The following is a 6,000-nucleotide window of genomic DNA, read 5'->3' as shown; positions in this document are numbered from 1 at the left end:
ATTGTAGCTCTGTGAGGGAAATAGGAACCTCCTAACAACTCGCAACATCTACAACATCCCATAGTTCTCAGAGGGCTGTTTCTGGGGGGGGGGACACAGGGGTACACATACCCCTAAACATTTTGTGAATCTTTGTACTTTTGTCCATTTACTGTATTTATTTTCCCCGATTTGAACTATAAAACGGAGAGTAACCCTAAACATTTTTTTATAGAAAAAAAGCACTGGCTCTCAGAATTCTTTGGGGATAGCCATGGGTGTTTAAAGTGGCTTTAAATGTATGAGGTGAATGTGGCTCTAATAATCTAATCTAATCAATCTAATCTGTCCTATAGTTGGAAGGACCATTTTGTAGATGGCAGTTTTGTTAGACAGCCTTTTCAAAGTTACCAAGGAAGGCAAGAGATTAAAACATCTCTGGCATTTTTATTATATGAAGTATAGAGACACTGCTGTTCAAAGTTTTAAAGACATATTCATTCTTCATTGGACTAGAAATATGCTATTGGAATGGAGTGTGGATGTTACTTTTTTCATGATTTTAAAAACACACTTCAGTTTTTCTGTAGATTGCAGACATTACCATCTGAAGTCTTTGAGGTGAATTTGTTAATATCATGCATTGGCTTGAAGTGATATGTTGTATATACAGTCATGAATGCTTTTTTGATAGTTGCTTTAGGTTAGGTGTCATTTGTGCTGCTTGTAAAAAATGAATTTACCTTAGCAGATATGCACAGAAATGCAGCTCGTGCACATTTACACACGGGAGTCTATAACGACTCCTTTGTAAAGAATATTTCTGGCATTTGCAGTGACAAAACGCAGAGTCTCCAAGCTGAGCCCATGAGGGATGTAACATTGAAGCTAATGGGGTGTAGCAAAATAAAATATTGGCTATTAAAGAAGGCTGGGCAAAGAAGGAAGAGCTGCAGATGATAAACCGAATGGGATCGTGACACCAAAGCAGAAGTGCAGGGAAGAAAATAGTGAGGAAAATGTTGAGCTCGAAGGTCAGCGTGGTGCAGGACTTAGGGCTGAAGTCTAGCGCTCCCTTCAGCAGAATGAGCAGGAAGACCCCCAGGCTAGCTCAGTCAGTAGACTCTTAATCTCAGGGTAGTGGGTTTGAGCCCCACTTTGGGGGAAATGTTCCTGCACTGCAGGGGGTTGGATTAGATGACCCCCATGGTCCCTTCAAACTCTACAGTTCTATGATTTGGATTTGATATCCCGCTTTATCACTACCCTAAGGAGTCCCAAAGCGGCTAACAATCTCCTTTCCCTTCCTCCCCCACAACAAACACTCTGTGAGGTGAGTGGGGCTGAGAGACTTCAGAGAAGCGTGACTGGCCCAAGGTCACCCAGCAGCTGCATGTGGAGGAGCGGGGACGTGAACCCGGTTCCCCAGATTACGAGTCTACTGCTCTTAACCACTACACCACACTGGCTCTCATGATTCTATGATACACATTGCCATCTAAAGAGCTCCACCTTTCTTGTCAAAGAAATGGGAAAGAAAAGCACCCTCACCCCCCCCCCAAATGTAAGGAAGTAATAAAATTTCATTTTACATTTGTGCATTAAGAAGCAAAGTACTGTAATCTGGTTGGGGGTTGGCCTGGATGATACCCGTGGGCCGCAACCAAGCCTGTGATCATAGTAGGGGAAACCTGCCAAACTGGTCAAGCCAGTTCCTTCGTTAAGATAATGGCCTTAGCCAGGCCTGTAAGTGCCTTATGCCGTGTGATTTAAAGAGCGGGCCGTGTTACCATAGAGACAATGGGCGAGCCTCCCCTGCTCCCCCCTCCCCGTGTCACCTGGCTGGAAGTGACATCATCTTGTAAGCAAGAGAATAGGAGACAGGGTTGGTCTGTGTGCTTAGTGAAGACTGGAAGCTGGAAAGGCAGAGAAACTTCTTGCACACTGGGTTGAATTCCAATGGCTACAGGGGACCCAGCTTCCCCTAGAAACCTAATGGGGGGAAGCAAGATCTGTCAAAGTGTTCATTCTGTGAGTCCTTCCATTTTATGCTTGGGTTGTATACACTGTGGTACCTTGGTACTCGAACGGCTTGGCTCCAGAACAAATCGGCTCCCAAACGCTGCAAACCCAGAAGTAAGTGTTCCAGTTTGCAAACTTTTTTTGGAAGCCGAACATCTGACGTGGCTTCAGCGGCTTCCAATTGAGTGCAGGAAGCTTTCCTGCAGCCAATCGGAAACCGTGCCTTGGTTTTTGAACCGCTTTAGGAGTCGAAGGGACTCCCGGAACATATTAAGTTCGAGAACCAAGGTACGACTATATGTGTACATTAAACCAGACATCCTAAGGACTCCACATTCTCCATTGACCTTCATTCCAAGGAAACTTAACTCTGGTTATGCTTAAAAAGATCTACCCATTCTTTCATAGATGTTTCTAGTTTCATGTCTTTTGCTACTATGTTTCAGGCAGGGGTCGCTACTTGAATAAAATATTGGGGGGCAGGTAAGCCCTGTCCCACATAATCAATCACATGACACAGCACACAGACACCATCTGAATGGCAATGTCCATCAACTGGGGGGGGGGGTCCCAGCCCTCTCAAATATTTTATTGGTGGTGGTGTTTGTGTGTTTGTGTGTGTGTGTGTGTGTGTGAAAAGATCTTGGGCCCTAGGTTTCAGGTCTGAAATGCTGCCCATATTTGGGCCAATATAGGACTTTCAAAACAAAGGGCTTTCCCCACAATGTCTGTCTGGTTTGACTGCAGAAAACATGATATTTCTCAAACCTCTTTCTCCCACCCTCCCCCACTTTATCCATCATGTATTTTGATTCACACATTATTCTGGTGCTTTGCTAATACCCAGCGGAAACATGCTGGAGAAAACGTCTCAATAACCCAAGAAAAATTTAATAACAATAGTGTGGGTGGTTTATTAATGTTTCATGTTTACTCCAATCTATTCTGGTATAAAGTCAGTTTATATAAATCCATATTTCTTCATTTTTTTGTGTGATCAAGTTTCTTTCTTTTCTTTTTTTTTACTATCACAGAATACGCAGTATATTGTAATTTGTGGGCTTCCAGAAAAATCCCCCAGTCTTATATTTTTAACTCAGATTAGGGCCTTACTGATACGTGTTGGGACTAGAAGCTCATATCTGCTTTTTAACAGTGGCAGAGAAAGTGACTCCTTATCTGACTTCATGGGAGGTATTTTCTCAGCTTTCAACTCAAGCAAAGAGGTTCAGGAAAAACAAGGCTTCTCTGTCTCCTGGCAGCAGTTGCAGAGAACAGCATGGAGCATTATGGAGAGTTTACAGTGTATATGGTTTCTTGTTCAGGTGTGTGGATGTGTATATTGAGAGGTGGGCAAATAAGACCAAGGGGAATCAAGGCAGTTGTAGTGAAACAGATGCATCGATTCTGAGCAATGTAAGCTCAAGAAGCGTTTCTATCTATGAATCTGCAAGGTTAAAGTCAGCTCTGGATTTCACAGCACAATCCTATACTTGTCTAGTCAGATGCAAGCTCCCTTGAGTTTTCAGTCGGGCTTACCCTCGGGGAAACTGGGTACAGGATTGCAACCTTAGAGCACTTTACATGCAAAAGGTCCCAGGTTCCCAGGATGTCCTGTCAAAAGCATCAGGGAATGGGGAAGACTTGACACATTGGAGAGACAAAGCTGGCCTGGATGGACCAATAATCTGACCTGGTATAAGGTAGCTTCCCTACGTTCCGGTGTACATAGATGAAAGCATGGAACATGTTGGTTGGCTGAAATGTTGCAGTTTTGCCAGTTTACTCCCTGGAATAACATACTGTCGACATGCACAGGCCCCTTTCAGAGATTGCTCATGTGAAGGGCTTCCTATGATTATAAAGCAAAGCCGGGCACCAATGCTATGCCCACCTTCCTTGCAGTATTTTGGGATGTCTCTGGCATCATTGCTCCTATCGAGCATAGGAAGGGAAGGCAGGCAGGCAGGCAGTATTCACAGGTTCTCAGGGTGTTCCTGGCAATACTTCGACTCTGTCATGCTCCCAATGGCCCCAGATGGGATCCAGTTTCAGAAATGGGCTTGGGGGAGGGATTTTATTTTCTGATTTTTTTTGGGGGGGGGGACTATCTCAGCCCTGAACTGAATCTATAGGAGATTGCTGACAACCATCACATCGCCTACAGCTGGGCCATGCTTCTAACCCCCATTTCAACAGCTGTCATTATTGCTGTTGCACAGGTGACATTCCCAACCATGGATGGCATAGCTGTGCTGTGAGAGGAGATTTAACAGTTCCATCAGGGTATACCATTAGGCAGTCTCCAGTAAGAAGAAGAAGAAGAAGAAGAAGAAGAAGAAGAAGAAGAAGAAGAAGAGGAAGAAGAGTTTGGATTTGATATCCTGCTTTATCACTACCTGAAGGAGTCTCAAAGCGGCTAACATTATCCTTTCCCTTCCTCCCCCACAACAAACACTCTGCGCGGTGAGTGGGGCTGAGAGACTTCAAAGAAGTGTGACTAGCCCAAATTCAGCCAGCAGCTGCCTGTGGAGGAGCGGAGACGTGAACCCGGTTCACCAGATTACTAGTCTATCGCTCTTAACCACTACACCACACTGGCTCTCCCTATGTGCTGTTGTTTGGCTCATGGACTGTGAACAGCAAGATATCCCTTCACTGTCGTTTGCTAGTACTTGGAAGAGGCTGCAGTGGCAAAGCAGGTGGAAAGGGACATCTCTAATGTCCCCTTCCTAGTCCATTGATGTGATTTTTCTGGTGGTACCAGAGACAGTACTGAGCATATATAGTATAGGATCAGGCTGTTAGATACCCCCCCAAGTTATTGATACTGTGGAAATGTGACAAATATCTAGAAATTATTTTACACCAACCCTGTGGTCTTCTTTCTTCTTTCTCTCCCACAAGTGGTCTGCTTTAATCACAAATTCATCAAGGAACAATTCTACAGAATGAAATAGTAATGAGTTTTAAAGCACACGAGGAAATTGCACAATATTCCAAAGTATTTATTGGAAAATACCTCTGAGATTTTCTCCTGCTCTGACGTCTGGTAACATTTAATCTCATCTCCATCTCTGCTAAAATATTCCCTCCTCATATTGTCTTCACTCACACAGGCTCTTTCCTAATTTCCTTTGTATTTTATTCTCACTGCAAGACTATTGTCTCCAATAGCAAGAAGAAAAAGAAAAATGGGCCATAAGAGGAAAGTTCTAATATCAAGAACAGACCTGCTAAATGACATCTAACTTAGTTTAACAGAAATAAGGGTCTACAGAACACCGTTGACTGTCTAGGGTAGATTTATTTTTATGTCTGCTTTCTCTCCCTAAAAGACAACATCTTCCTTCTCTGTTACCACTGTATCAGTTGAACCACATCTAGCAGAGATCTTCCGGATTGTTGTAAGGTGTCTGATGAAGCCCAAGATGGAATCTGCAGAAGGCAAACCATCTGTTGCTCTCTGTGATGCCTTAGCTAGAATCTTTGTTGATGTGCAACACAATCCTATGCATGTCTACTCTGAAGCAAATCTTATCAAGTTCAGTGGGAGTCATTTCCAGGTAGGTGCAGACAAATCCACTCCCCTTCAGTCAACTTGGACATGGCAGATGGTGAAGGATCTACAGCAGCAATGTCAGAATCAACTGCTCACCACAACTTCTTGAATAATTTAGATCAGAGATGGGAGCAGATAGATCTGGATCTAAGGGGTGCTAACTTGAATGAAATATTGGGCAGGTAAGCCATGCCCCACATAATCACAAGATGCGGTACACACATACCATTTGAATGGCAATGCCCATCAACTTTTTCGGGGGGCAGCCCCCTCAAATAGTTTATTGGTGGGGTCAAAGCCCCCTCAGCCCCTAGGAGTTGGCTCCTATGCAGGATCTACCGGTAAATGTCTGAGTTATTTGCATTAAATCAGCAATGATATTGTCTCACAATGTTTAACAGCAGCAACCACAAAATGACTCTTCCATTTAAGCCAGG

At 43.8% G+C, this 6,000-nt stretch overlaps 1 long non-coding RNA gene across 1 annotated transcript in view; it reads left to right on the top strand.

Moving 5' to 3' along the window:
* Positions 1-1,902: 1,902 nt before the first annotated feature.
* LOC310770348 overlaps positions 1,903-6,000 on the top strand; it is a 56,901-nt gene continuing 52,803 nt past the window's right edge. The window contains exons 1-2 of the long non-coding RNA XR_014552096.1: positions 1,903-2,115; positions 5,374-5,567. This is a non-coding gene — a long non-coding RNA (uncharacterized lncRNA). The remainder of the gene's footprint in view (positions 2,116-5,373; positions 5,568-6,000) is intronic.

Source organism: Podarcis filfolensis, assembly GCF_964270895.1.
Source record: "Podarcis filfolensis genome assembly, chromosome: 9".
In the NCBI taxonomy this organism is placed as follows: domain Eukaryota; kingdom Metazoa; phylum Chordata; class Lepidosauria; order Squamata; family Lacertidae; genus Podarcis; species Podarcis filfolensis.
Note: the sequence above shows the minus strand (reverse complement) of the source record. Positions and strands in the feature narration are given on the sequence as shown.